Below are 15,693 nucleotides of genomic sequence, written 5' to 3' on the forward strand. Positions count from 1 at the left end.
TGCCTGGGAGTATAATTTGAGATTTAGAAGTATTATTCCATTAAATAGGAATTTGAATGAGGGAGGAAAAGGGAAGAAAAGCTAACTAATGGGGGCAGCTAGGTGGCGCAGTAGATAAAGCACCAGCCCTGGAGTCAGGAGTACCTGGGTTCAAATCTGGTCTCAGACACTTAATAATTACTGGCTGTGTGGCCTTGGGCAAGCCACTTAACCTGATTTGCCTTGCAAAAAAAAAAAAAAGCAAAAAAAGTTAAGTAATGGAATGGTGAAGGGATCTTAATGATCATGATCACAACCTAGCCTTTTCATTGCACATATCAGGCTTTGGAGGCTCAGAGTGGAAAGCATCTCAAACAAGGGGTAAGTGTAAGATGACTTTCCTATATAGTAAGAAATTATTCCTTTAGTACTTGGAAGTTTAATACCAGGAAACCCTAAATCAAAGAAGTAATAGAAATATGAATTTGGGGGTTTCCAACCTGAGACAAATGTGAGTTGCTCATGAAACATGAGGCGGTCCTGAGACAGAAGGGAAATGAGAAGCCAATGAATTAGATGTCAGAAAGCAGAATTAGAAACTTCATCCAGAAGGCAGAATCCAAAAGAGCAGAGTCAGAAGAAGATAAACAGCAGTTGTTTTGAGATGAACACATGAGGAAAGCTAACCAGCTATGTGGGAAGATGATTTGATTTGGAGGAAAGTTTATGCTGTGGGTTGATTGAAAAAATCAGAATTCTCAGAATTCCCTGAGATTGGGGGAAAAGTGACGTTGCTGTCTGGAACTCTGTTTTTACAACTTGAAAGAAAGGACATCCTTCAAAGACTTTCCTACCATTATTCCTCTCATCCTCTCTTATGGCTTTCAAAGGGTAAGTGCCTATGTCCAACAGAATAGACCCAAATAGATTCTTAGATCCTAGAATTAAGGCAATTGATTTTCACTGAATAAATGAAATGCCTTAGTACCCAGTCAAGGGAGCAGATTTGGGAAACTGGAGTTCAGGTTTGGTAACTTTTGCAGAAACTAAAAAAAAAAAAAAAAAAAAGTTTGACAGTTGCAGTGACCCAAGAACAGCAAGAAGTTGGTTCCAACCAGAAAGTGACCCACCATATGTAATATTTCCTAAAGAGATCAAAGATATATCAAGGATAGCTCTGGCCTGCAATCCAGAGTGGTGACTTGCCCTGGGAATATGGATTACCTTAATCATAAACCATTTCACTGTTAAATTTTTATAGGTTCATGACCCTCCACAGATCTATTTGCTTTGCTAGGAGAGATTGACCCAGATCAATGGGTGAATTACCATGTTATGTCGGGATCATTCTTACTTTTTATTATATGTAACAAATGTTTGTTAGGAGTTAATATATCATCTTGCTTAATTTGTTTAATTGGAAGTAAATCAATAGGGACTTTGAGCTAACACCATGAGTAGTAAATATATAGTTTCCCTACCCTAGGGTCACTCCTTAAGGTTGATTTGAAACCTTTGGATACTATATGACCTTTCACCAGGAATGTAGGTAGGGTGAGTTATCCAGTTACACAAACTAAAAGGAGAACCCATTGCCTATTATTTAAGCTCAGAAAAAAGTTTATATGAGATCACAGTTCTAGGAATGCTCCTGATGACACATTTTAATCTTCCTCTGCACCGTGATTGGTTCTCATTTCCTAGCCATTTTCAAACCATGCTGTCTATACTCTGGTCATCATTTTCAATCTGCTTAGCCTTCATTTGTCTCTGTCCTCCAGTCTTAGACTGAATCTGGAGCTATCCTGGGCTCTTACAAGCAAGTTTTCACTTAATCTGTCTTGGAACAGGTCTTCACATTACTTTTCGGTCATTTCTATGCCATGCTGAATAAGTGCTCCTCTCTGCCTCCACTTGTATGCTATCTTCCTCCACATTATGAATTCTTTGAAGGGAACTATCTTGCCTTCTGGTACTTGTGTCTCTAGGGGTTAGCAGGTACTTGGCTCATAGTATACCTTACATGCTTTATTATTCATAATTCATCCCATTACTGTCTGTTGTAATCCTGACCCAATCATTGCCCATCATTTTGGTCAGAGCAAGGTCAGCCAGGAAGAGGACTTGCCCTGTCCAGGACAGGTGTCTGTCCTTTGGACTCATAAGCTTAGAGGAATTCTAACTCTGTTCTGATTGCTGAAAGTTTTCCTTAATTGCTTCTCAGTTCTTCAAGGGACCCTAGCTTTTTGTTCCATACTTACAACCAACTGTGACTGTCCTTGGGCTTCTATGGACCTTGGGGCTCAGTCTTGGCCCTCATTCTACTTTCTGCCATTTCTGGTGCCTTTTAACAACCTTAGGTGGTCTCCTGTGCCATGATTCTTCAACAATGGCTCTGCAGTGATGAATGGTGCTAGAAAAGGGCTTCAATAATCTCACTCAGGTCTATAGCTTAGCCGATCCTTGGGGTGGACTTCTGTTCCACAGCCCTAAGAGGGTGGCAGAGTTAAAGCTACCTCTTTGTCTCTTCCTCTAAAAAATTGATTATACAGCATATGTATATAAAATCACTAAAAAAAATAAAGGATATTCATTTAAAAAAACTACGCATTTAATACATTACTTTTTTCACTATATACGCCTAATTCACTTACAAATGTCAGAATTATCAATAGCACAGAATTATCAATAGCAGTTCTATTTCACTAAATACATTAAATAATCTTTTTTATTAGTAAGATGAAGTAGTATATTTTTATCATCCCTATTGGGCAGTGTGGTTCAGTGTCTCAGTTTTAATACAGGGCAACATTCCTCAACAGTGATAATTCATATTTAATTTAAATGCAGCATATGATAGCATGATCTTTTTTTAATTTATTTTTTATTAAAGATATTATTTGAGTTTTACATTTTTCCCCCAATCTTGCTTCCCTCCCCCCTCCCCCCCCCCACAGAATGCACTCTGTCAGTCTTTACTTTGTTTCCATGTTGTACCTTGATCCAAATTGGGTGTGATGTAAGAGAAATCATATCCTTAAAGAGAAGAGAAGTCTAAGAGGTGACAAGATCAGACAATAAGCTATCTATTTTTTTTCTAAATTAAAGGGAATAGTCCTTGTACTTTGTTCAAACTCCACAGCTCCTTATCTGGATACAGATGGTATCTCCTTTGCAGACAGCCCTAAATTGTCCCTGATTGTTGCACTGATGGAATGAGGGAGTTCATCAAGATTGATCATCGCCCCCATGTTGCTGTTAGGGTGTACAATGTTTTTCTGGTTCTGCTCATCTCACTCAGCATCAGTTCATGCAAATCCCTCCAGGTTTTCCTGAAATCCCATCCCTCCTGGTTTCTAATAGAACAATAGTGTTCCATGACATACATATACCACAGTTTGCTCAGCCATTCCCCAATTGAAGGACATTTACTGGATTTCCAATTCTTTGCCACCACAAACAGGGCTGCTATAAATATTTTTGTACAAGTAATGTTTTTACACTTTTTCCTCATCTCTTCAGGGTATAGACCCAGTAGTGGTATTGCTGGGTCAAAGGGTATGTACATTTTTGTTGCCCTTTGGGCATAGTTCCAAATATCTCTCCAGAAGGGTTGAATGAGTTCACAGCTCCACCAACAGTGTAATAGTGTCCCAGATATCCCACATCCTTCCTGGTCATACTGGCCAATCTGAGAGGTGTGAGGTGGTACCTCAGGGAAGCTTTAATTTGCATTTCTCTAATAATTAATGATTTAGAGCATTTTTTTCATATGGCTATGGATTACTTTGATCTCCTCATCTGTAAATTGCCTTTGCATATCCTTTGACCATTTGTCAATTGGGGAATGGCTTTTTGTTTTAAAAATATGACTCAGTTCTCTGTATATTTTAGAAATGAGTCCTTTGTCAGAATCATTAGTTGTAAAGATCGTTTCCCAATTTACTACATTTCTTTTTTTATTGTCATAATCTTTATTATGTATGAAATTGTCTTCAACATAAGTTACATCCTGATTAAATCTGAGATAAGAATTTTATTTTAATCTATTTAAAGGCCAATATGGTCCTTTATTCTGTACAATATCTTTTTTTTTTCTGTACAATATCTTTAACTAGAGTCTAGCAAATATAGTACCTTTCATTGCAGGAGCAAAGCAAAAACTAAAAAACCCTCAACTACAAACACTGGTATCAAATAAGGCATTAAAAAGATAACAAATATAGAACAACTTTGTCCATTTAAAAATGCAGAATGAATACTAAAGTTAGTGGTAAACACAACAAAAATAAAACAAAAGATACAAACAGAACAATTCTAGAGGGCAGACTTTCCTGCTCAGGGAATGAAAGCAAAGACTCTAGACCATTTCTCGGTTCCTCCAGATAGCACAGCATAGAATCGTACTGAAAATCATACCAAAAATCATCACAACAGCAATCCCTATGCCAACAGCTCCAATGATGTGGAATTTATTGTTGAAGACTTCCTCAATAGCTGCTGGGCAAGACTTCATAGTTATCCCCTTGATAAAGTTCTTGTTGGGACAGGTGTCTGTGATCAGCTGATCTAAAGGTCCAGCCATACCACAGCAATTTAACACATGATGGATGGCTTTGAGGGTTTCCTTGGTGGGGCCTTCTTTACTCTTTATCTTTTCATATGTTTCCTTATAAAAATCCTGGATCTCACAGATCACCTCTTCTTTGTGGGAATAACCCCAGATGGCTGCAGCTATTTCAATGGCAAATATCACCAAGAGGAAGGCAAAGAACAAGCCCAACATGCATTGTGACTCCTGTATGGCCCCACAACAGCCCAGGAAACCCACCAGCATCATGAGGGCACCAGCCCCAATCAAGATATAAACGCCTGTGTAGAAACTGGAATTGTTGTCTTCCTGCTCAAAGATACTCTTCGTCTGGGAGTCAAATCTAAGCCATAGGCCAATGGTAAGGACCGCAATTCCTGCGAGCCAGAAGATGAAGTTGAACCCAAACAGCAGATATTTAATGCACTTGGTTCCTCCTTTGACCAGCATGGTGGAGACTGGGCTGGGCTGGGCTGGGCTGGTGTTCTCAGGGAGGACAGTTGGGCTGCACAAGGACCAGATCAGACCCAACAAGTAACTCTACTTCAGCAGGTTCGGGCACTGGGTGGCCTTAGGGCTGCACTTTTAAAAAGTGCCACTCCTTAAGGTGCTTCCCTGGGTTCCGTCACTACATTTCTTTTGATCTTGGTTACATTGGTTTTATCTGTGCAAAAGCTTTTTAATTTAATGTAATTGAAATCATCTAATTGGTTTTTGGTGATGTTCTCCAACTCTTCCTTAGTCATAAACTGTTTCCCTTTCCATAGATCTGACAGGTAGACTAGTCCTTGATCTTCTAATTTGCATATAGTATTGTTTTTTATGTCTAAGTCCTGTAACCATTTGGATCTTATCTTGGTAAAGGATGTGAGGTGTTGGTCTAATCTAAGTTTCTTCCATACTAACTTCCAATTTTCCCAGCAATTTTTATCAAAGAGGGAGTTTTTATCCCAATGGCCAGAATCTTTGGGTTTGTCAAACAGCAGATTACTATAATCATCTCCTGCTTTTACACCTAGTCTATTCCACTGGTCCACCACTCTATTTCTTAGCCAATATGAAACAGTTTGGATGACTGATGCTTTATAATATAATTTTAGATCAGGTAGGGCTAAGCCACCTTCTTTTGCACTTTTTTTCATTAAGCTCCTGGCAATTCTTGACTTTTTATTTCTCCATATGAATTTACTTACAATTTTTTCTAACTTGTTAAAGTAATTTTTTGGAATTTTGATTGGTAGGGCACTAAACAGATAGTTTAGTTTTGGTAGAATTGTCATTTTTATTATATTAGCTCTCCCTATCCATGAGCAGTTGATATTTACCCAGTTATTTAAATCTAATTTAATTTGTGTGAGAAGTGTTTTATAATTGTTTTCAAAAAGATTCTCAGTCTGTCTTGGCAAATAGACTCCCAAATATTTTATATTGTCTGAGGTTACTTTGAATGGGATTTCCTCTTTCTAGCTCTTCCTGCTGTATCTTGCTAGACATATATAGGAAAGTTGAGGATTTATGAGGGTTTATTTTATAACCTGCAACTTTGCTAAAATTGCTAATTGTTTCCAGTAGTTTTTTAGATGATTTCTTGGGATTTTCTAGGTAGACCATCATGTCATCTGCAAAGAGTGAGAGTTTTGTCTCTTCCTTCCCAATTCTAATTCCTTTAATTTCTTTTTCTTCTCTAATTGCTGATGTTAACATTTCTAATACAATATTGAATAGTAGTGGTGATAATGGGCACCCTAGTTTCACCCCTAATCTTATTGGGAATGCCTCTAGCCTCTCCCCATTGAATATAATGCTTGTTGATGGTTTCAGATAGATACTGCTAATTATTTTAAGGAACAGTCCATTTATTCCTACACTCTCCAGTGTTTTTAATAGGAATGGATGCTGTATTTTGTCAAAAGCTTTTTCAGCATCTATTGATATGATCATATGATTTCTGATAGGTTTGTTGTTGATATAATTGAGTATACTAACAGTTTTCCTAATATTGAACCAACCCTGCATTCCTGGAATAAATCCTACTTGATCATAATGTATTATCCTAGTGATGACTTGTTGTAATCATTTTGCTAAGATTTTATTTAGGATTTTTGCATCTATATTCATCAGGGAGATAGGTCTATAATTTTCTTTCTCTGTTTTAACTCTTCCTGGTTTAGCTAACAATACCATATTGGTTTCATAGAAAGAGTTAGGCAGAGTTCCATCTTTCCCTATTTTTCCAAAGAGTTTATAAAAGATTGGAACAAATTGTTCCTTAAATGTTTGGTAGAATTCACTTGTGAATCCATCAAGCCCTGGAAATTTTTTTTTAGGGAGTTCAGTAATGGCTTATTGAATTTCTTTTTTCTGAGATAGGGTTGTTTAGGTATTTAATCTCTTCTTCATTTAACCTGGGCAACTTATATTTTTGTAAATATTCATCCATTTCACTCAGATTATCAAATTTATTGGCATAGAGTTGGGCAAAATAATTTCGAATTATTACTTTAATTTCCTCCTCGTTGGTGGTGAGTTCACCTTTTTCATTTATGATACTAGCAATTTGGTTTTCTTCTTTCTTTTTTTTTTTATCAAATTGACCAGAGGTTTATCAATTTTATTGGTTTTTTCACAATACCAAGTTTTGGTTTTATTTATTAATTCAATAGTTTTTTTGCTTTCAATTTTATTAATTTCTCCTTTAATTTTTAGAATTTCTAATTTGGTACTTAATTGGGGATTTTTGATTTGTTCTTTCTCTATTTTTTTAGTTGCATGCTTAGTTCATTGATTTCCTCTTTCTCCAATTTATTCATATAAGCATTTAGAGCTATAATATATCCCCTGAGAGTTGCTTTGAATGAATCCCATAGGTTTTGGTATGTTGTTTCATTATTATCATTATCTAGGATAAAATGGTTAATTCTTTCTATAATTTGTTTTTTGGTCCACTCATTTTTTAAAATGAGGTTATTCAGTTTCCAATTTGTTCTGGGTCTATATCTCCTTGGCCCAGTATTGCATATGACTTTTATTGCATTGTGATCTGAGAAAGATATATTCACTATTTATGCCTTTCTGCAGTTGATAAGTAGGTTTTTATGTCCTAGTACATGGTCAATTTTTGTATAAGTTCCATGTACTGAAGGGAAAATGGTATATTCCTTTCTATCTCCATTCAGTTTCCTCCATAAGTCTACCATATCTAATTTTTCTAACAATCTATTTACCTCCCTAATTTCTTTCTTGTTTGTTTTATGATTCGATTTATCTAGATCTGATAGCGGGAGGCTGTGGTCTCCCACTAGTAGAGTTTTGCTGTCTATGTCTTCCTGTAATTCTTTCAGCTTCTCCTCTAAGAATTTGGGTGCTGTCCCACTGGGTGCATATATATTCAGTATTGAAATGACTTTATTGTCTATGGTACCTTTTAGGAGGATAAAGTTTCCTTCCTTATCTCTTTTAATGTTATCTATTTTTGCTGCTGCTTTGTCTGAGATAAGGATTGCTACCCCTGCTTTTTTTACTTCAGCTGAAGCAAAATATATTTTGCTCCAGCCTTTTACCTTTACTCTATATGTATCTCTCTGCTTCAAATGAGTTTCTTGTAAGCAGCATATTATAGGATTCTGGTTTTTAATCCACTCTATTTGCTTACGTTTTAAGGGAGAGTTCATCCCATTCACATTCAAAGTTATGATTACTAATTCTTTATTGCCCTCCATGCTATCTTCCCTCTGTTTGTATTTTTCCCCCTTTCCCCCTCTTTTATCCATATTCCCCAGTCTTTTGTTTCTGAAAACCACCCCCCCTTCAGTGTGTTTGCCCTCCCATATCACGCCCTCCCCTTTCTTTCCCCTTTCCCTTTTTCCCTTTTCCCTTCCCTTCCTTTTGTTATTTCCCCTTATTTCCCCCACTCCCCTTCCCTTTCTCCATTCCCCCCTCCCCTTTTCCCCTTTTAATAGATGTTTTATAAGTTAACTGAGTATGTGTAGGTTGACTTTAAGCCAAGTCTGATGAGAAGATTCAGGTGTTTCTCCTCTGCTCCCTCCTTCCCCACTATTACCATAGGGTTTTTGTACCCCTTAGAGTAATGAGATTTACCCCATTCAATCCCCTCCCTCCTCCCGTCTCTTTCCTGTCCCCTTTTTTAGGGCAGTAGTGGGTTTTTTAAGATCATTCTATCTAAGTCATAGAAAATTCTAAGTGTCTGTCCCTTTTAGTTCTGTATATTCTATCGAATAGAGTCAAAATTCCTGAGAATTATTAGTCTTTCTCCCAAGTGGGGTTAAAGCCAGTTACATCCCATTAGATAGTAGTCTCATGGATGGGTCATAAATGTGTATCATTTCTGGCTAGGTGTATTCTCTCTGTTAGAGTTACATTTCTCAAAGTTTATGAGAATCTTTTTTTCTTTTTTACCCCCATGCTGGGACATAGCCAGTTCCAAATTACTGGATTGCAATTTTTTTTTCTTTTACCGCCCCCTCCTTTTTTTTACCTTTTCATGTGTCTCTTGAACCTCCTGTTTGATGCCCAAATTTTCTGTTTAACTCTGATCTTTTCATCATAAATTTTTGGAATTCTTCCATTTCATTAAATGTCCATCTTTTTCCCTGGAAGAGAAGGCTCAGCTTTGCAGGAAAGTAGATTCTTGGCTGCATTCCAAGCTCCCATGCTCTTCAAAATATCTCGTTCCAGGCCCTTCGATCCCTTAAAGTTGATGCAGCCAGGTCCTGCATGATCCTTACTGTGGCTCCTTGATATTTAAATTGTTTCTTTCTGGCTGCTTGCAGGATTTTCTCATTTATCTGATAGTTCTGCAGTTTGGCCACAACATTCCTTGGTGTTTTCATTTTAGGATCTTTTTCTGGTGGGGATCGATGTACTCTTTCAATAACTAAATAACTACTTTGCCCTCCGATTCATGATATCAGAGCAGTTTTCTATCACTAGATCCTGTAATATTAAGTCCAGGCTTTTTTTCTCTTCAATGTTTTCAGGAAGTCCTATAATTTTCAGGTTGCCCCTCCTCGATCTATTCTTAAGGTCAGTGGTTTTGTTGATGAGGTATTTTACATTTGCTTCTATTTTTTTCTGTTTTTTGATTTTGTTTAACTGACTCTTGCTGTCTCATGGAGTCATTAGTTTCTGTAGACCCCATTCTTTTTTTGGGGGAGGAGTTTTCTTCATTAACCTTTTGAAACTCCTTTTCTAATTGGTAAATTCTACTTTTGAAAGAGCTTTCCATTTGACCAATTGAGGTTTTGAGAGAATTAATTTCTTTTTGCATTTGCCCATTTGAAGATCTGAGAGATTTGTTTTCTTGTTGCAAGGTATTAATTGTCTCCCCAAAATTTTCTAGTTGATTTTTAAACTCCTTCCTTATTTCTTCAAGGAAGTCTTTCTGTGCTGAAGACCAGATTGTATTCTCCTCAGAGGTTCCAGGTCTCTCTGAGTTAGTGTCTTTCCCTTCCAAGAATTTTTCTATGGATCCACCTTTCCACTGACCCTTCTTCATTTTGCTGAGACCTGAGTTTTGGAGGGGCTGGTTCACAGGAGCTTGGGATCGCTAAAGGCTTTAGTCACTGAGTGTGGTTTCTCTGGCTGGCCAGTAGAAGGTGCTGGTTGCTTTCTCTGGAGTGTCTGTGACCTTGTTTGAGGCCTTCTTTTCCTTGAAGGGAGGAGTTGGAGGTATTGAATTCTTTTGCCTTCAATCAATGGTGGGCTTTACCCTGGCCTGAGGTCATTCCTCAGCTGGGCTTGTTCTTCTGCTCACACACCTGGGCCTGAGGCAGAAGTAGTTTGCATTTGTTTGTTAGGGGAGAAGTCTAAGTTGTAATGAGACTCAGACCAGAGGAGCCCAGGGATGGTATCCACAGCCACTCTGCTCCAGAATTCTCCCCCCAACCCTGTCTGGGATCTCCAGGGGGACAGCTCCAACACCAGTGCCTCTGCTCCCCTGCAGACTCACGCCCCTGCGGTCCAGCCCCACCTCCGATCCAGCAGGTCCGGCTCTCGGGCCCTCAGACTCCTGGTTCCAATTCAGCTGCTAGTCTGGTTGAACGGGGCTGATCCTCCCCCGGTCCCACACTCATCCACCCGAATTCAGCCACAGCTCCTGCTGGAGACAAATCCCAAGGTAGATGTTCTTTCTCTTGGCTTTTCTTTCTGGGTTTTTTTGAGTCGGATTTCTTTTAAGAGGTTTGTTTCATGTGATAGATGGGGAAGAGATCAGGAGACTTTAGAACTGTGCCTGTCTTCTCTCCGCCATCTTGGCCGGAAGTCCAGCATGATCTTTTTTAATTAAAATTAATTTTTTCAACTACATACAAAGATAGTTTTTAGCAGTCATCTTTTATAAGGTTTTGAGTTACATATTTCTCGCCCTTCCCTTAACAGCAAGTAATCTAATATAGGTTATACATGTATAACTATGTAAAACATATGTCCATATTAATCATATTGTGAAAGAAGAATCAGAACAAAAAGAAAAAATTATGAGAGGTAAAAATACAAAACAAATCTTAAAAATTGAAAATAGTATGCTTTGGTCTGCATTCAGATGCCAAAGTTCCTTCTCTGGATGTGGATGGTATTTTCCATCACAAGTCCTTTAGAATTATCCTTCATCATTGTATTACTGAAAAGAGCAAGCCACCATAGTTTATTATCACACATTGAGCATGAATATCTTTCTTTATTTATGGCAATGGTGTTAAGTGACTTGTCTAAAGTCATACAATCTAGGCAATTATTCATTGTCTGAGGTTGTATTTGAATTCAAGTCCTCCTGACTCCAGGATTGTATCTACTGTGCCACCTGGCCAGCTCATGAATATTTTTTCAAAATTAATCTGTCCATTCTACTCCCCTCATCATTGAGCAAATCAAAACAAAAACAAAAATAAAGCCTTTAATCCATAGCAAAACACACTCCCACATTGCTCATGTCCAAAAATATACATCTTTCTGAATTTTTAATTTCCTACCTGTCTGTCAGGAGATAAGTGCCATGTTTCACCTTCATTTTTTTAGACTCTTGGATTATATTGATCAAAGTCCTAAAGTCTTTTACTATTATTTTTTTCTTTGTTCAAGTGAGATATTTGTAAATCATTCAGTAGTGGCTTGCATATAGTAAGAGCTTAATAAATGCTTTTTGTCTTATGTCATTGCATACATTTTTCCTTAAGTTTCACTCACTTTATTCTGCACGAGTTGTAGAAGTCTTCCCACTTTCCTCTGAAATTAGCAATTTCATAATGTTTTAAAGCATAATATTTTGTTGTATTCATATACTAAAAGTTCAGCCATTCCCAACAGGATGACCCCTCTTTAAGTTCCAATTCTTGGCTACCTTGAAAAGAACTGCCTTAAATATTTTTATGCACATAAATCATCTTCTCCTTTCTTTGAAATCTTTGGAAGTATAAACCTAATAGTGGTAGATCAAAGGGTATGCACAGTTAATTAATTTGGGGGGAAAAGTTCCAAATTGCTTTCCAGAATGGCTGGATCAATTCATAGCTCTACCAATGGTACAGTACAAAGGGCTGTTTCCTCAGCCCCTCCAATATTCATCATTTTTTTTTGTCCTATGCCTATTTGAAATGGAACCTTAAAGTTGCTTTAATTTGTATTCCTTTACTGATGACTTGGAAAATTTTTTCATATAGTTGTTGATAACCTTGATGACTTCTTTTGGAAACTGCCTGTTTACGATATTTGATCATTTAGCTCCTAGGGAAAGGCTCTTATTGTTAAAATTTGAAATTGTTCCTTATATATCTTAGTTGTCAGAAAAGTTTGCTGCAAATACTTTCAACCCACTCCCCTAACCACTTATTTTCCTTTTTTATTTTTATTACATTAGACTTATTTATGCAAAACCTTTTTAATTTTAAATTTTATATCATCAAAATTGTCTATTTTATTGTTCATCCACATGTTGCCAAGGGTTTGTGTCCCAATTTAAGACTGAGGGGTCTCAAATGGTGAAAGAATTCATACACAGCCCTGGGATTTAAACCTGCTCAAGATTTATTATGGAAGCCTACAAAGTGTACAGATTAAAACCTTTGCTCCTTCTAAAGAAGCAGCAAGGGGGCGGCTAGGTGGCGTAGTATATAAAGCACTGGCCCTGGAGTCAGGAGTACCTGAGTTCAAATCCGGTCTCAGACACTTAGTAATTACCTAGCTGTGTGGCCTTGGGCAAGCCACTTAACCTGTTTGCCTTGCAAAAACCTAAAAAAAAAAAAAAAAAAAAAAAAAAGCAGCAAGCAATTTGTAAGCTGCTCAGAATAGCAAGAGTAGATGAGGTTTGTTTGGGAGAGAGAGAGACAGACTGAGAGAGACAGACAGCCAGGGAGAGCTGGCTGGGCTAAGACTTTGGAGTCTGTGCCAGGAGAGGATTCCAGGCCAGGCTTTTATAGTCTTACTCATTCTCTAGTTTCAGAAGCATCAGGAGATTGTGGGTAAAGGGGAAATCCTCCCTCTTGCATGAATGAAACCAGGTAAAAGATTGAAATTTAGGAGTTGGGAATGAGAATTTAAAAATTTTATATTTAACAATGGAAAAATAGGAGTCAATTTACATCATAGAAGCAGATAACATTTTTACAAAATTTAACAGTATGAAGGATTACAAAATGTCTCCAATTATAAATCTATGTTCATAATTCCCTGCATCATATTCTCCTAATTCCTTGCATCTCATATTTCCATAATTTTTTCCTTGCTCCAGTCTTACCAATCTGAAAGCAATGTGATTACTGCTTTTGAAATTCAACTTTGACAACCTTAGCATTGAGACTTTTTGTCCTGTGCTCTGATCCTGCTAGTGGTCTTCCATCCAAGGTAATATGCTTTTTTTCCTGACATCAGTCTTACTGATCTATTTTTTTATTGATATTTTATTTTTTTTCAATTACATGTAATGAAAGTTTTTAACATTCATCCACTTGCATATCCTAAAACTACTCAATCCTTCTTTGAGCACTTTGCTGAGGATTCTTGCTCTAAGTTGGTCACAAGGATTATGAAGAAATCAAAAAAGTCTCTTCCTTATGATCAATGTACTCTATTACCTTTAAGGGACAGGGAAAAAGGGTACTTCTTTTGGGTGTGTCATTATGCTTATCTTTAAAATTTTTTTTTTATTTAAGGCAATGGGGTTAAGAGACTTGCCCAAGGTCACATAGCCAGGTAATTATTAAGTGTCTGAAGCCAGATTTGAACTCAAGTACTCCTGACTCCACGGCCGGTGCTCTGTCCACTGCGCCATCTAGGTGCCCCTATGCTTATCTTTTCAGGTGAATACATCTTTGGCTGGTCACTAGCCTAATTACTTTAAGAGAAGTGTACTTCTTGAAACTGATTTGGAGAGAAGGGTGCAGGGTATTCTTTCAGAAGTGATAGACAGCTAGGTGGCGCAGTGGATAAAGCACCGGCCCTGGAGTCAGGAGTACCTGGGTTCAAATCCAGTCTCAAAGACTTAATAATTACCTAGCTGTGTGGCAAGCCACTTAACCCCGTTTGCCTTGCAAAAAGCTAAAAAAAAATAGTGATAGGGGCAGCTAAGTGATGCAGTGGACAGAGCACTGGTCAATTCTGCCTCAGATACTTAATAAGTACCTAGCTTAATAATTTGTGTGACCTTGCATAAATCACTTAACCCTATTGCCTTGCCCCCCCCCAAAAAAAAACAGAACTGGTAGTTAAAAAAAATGACAAAGATTTCTTTTTCAGATTTTCCAAAGATCTCAGACTAGGGTAATTTTAAAATACCTTCTTTTTTTAAATAAAAAAAATTTAGCAAATATTTATTTTTCTCACCTTCCCACCCCAATGGTTGAAACAATAACAAACAAATCCTTATAACAAATATGTAGTCAAGCAATACCACCTGTAGGTCTGCATCCCCAAAATATCATAAAAAAGGGTAAAAGACTACACGTACAAAAATATTTATAGCAGCTTTTCCTATAGTGGGAGAGAATTGGATATTGAGGAAATGTCTATCAATTGGGGAATGACTGAACAAATTATAATATATGAATGTACAGTACTGTTGTTCTATAAGAAATCATGTGATCAAACTTTGGAGAAGCATGAAAAGGATTTCATGAACTGATGCTGAGTGAAGAGAACAGAACTGAGAACATTGTACACATTAACAAAAACATTATGAGATGGTCAATTAAAGTGGATGCAGCTCCTCTCAGCAGCTCAGAGATCAAGGACAACCCTGAGAGATATGTTATGGACAATGCATCCACATTCATAGGAAAAAACTTCCAGAGTCTGAATACATACTATGTTCACTTTTTAAAAACATTTTATTTTTTTCTTCTCCATGTTTTTTTTCTTTCTCCCTAGTTCTAATTCCTCTTTCACTATGACTAATATGTAAATATGTTAAGCATGAATGTACATGCACAACTTTTACCAGACTGTTCACTGCTATGGGTAGGGGGGAGGGAAGAGAGGGTGGTAGAAAAATGTGGAATTCATAAATTTGCAAATAAATGAATATTAAAAAACTACCATTGCATGTAATTGGAAAAATAAAATAAAATTTCAATAAAAAGAAAAAATACCTTTTATAATTTCTCACAACACAATAGTTGTATTATATTCATTTTTAAAATTTGTTTTTCAATGAATAAAATATATTTTTTTTCTTCCTCCCCTATCCTAACTCCCAGACACAAAAAGGAAAACAAAACCTTTGTAACAAATATCCATAGTTAAAGAAGACAACCAAAGTGACAAGTCCAAAATATATATGTCTGGTCACCTCTCTGTCATAAGATAGGTAGCAGGTGCCATTATTAGTTCTCTAGATGTGATTCTCTGGAATAGGTCAGTGCAATGATCAGAGTACAAGTCTTCCTGGGTCTCTTATCATTTCTTAAAACAAATACCATTCCATTACATTCATAAATACCATTATTTGTTCCTCAATTGATGAGTGGACTTCTTTAACCATCCAAAAAAGGTTTACTCTAAATATTTTTGTACATGCAAATCATTTTTCTCTTTCTTTAATCCCAAGGGTTGGACGTGATATTATTTGGTCAAAGGATATGCATGGTTTAATAACTTGGGAGACGTAGTTCTAAATT

The 15,693-nt window shown here is 37.0% G+C and overlaps 1 pseudogene; it reads right to left on the minus strand.

Annotated features, from left to right (window-relative positions):
- Positions 1–4,076: 4,076 nt before the first annotated feature.
- Positions 4,077–5,064, minus strand: LOC141519928 (CD9 antigen pseudogene; annotated as a pseudogene).
- Positions 5,065–15,693: the final 10,629 nt, after the last annotated feature.

This window comes from Macrotis lagotis, chromosome 4 (genome assembly GCF_037893015.1).
Source record: "Macrotis lagotis isolate mMagLag1 chromosome 4, bilby.v1.9.chrom.fasta, whole genome shotgun sequence".
Lineage (NCBI taxonomy): Eukaryota > Metazoa > Chordata > Mammalia > Peramelemorphia > Peramelidae > Macrotis > Macrotis lagotis.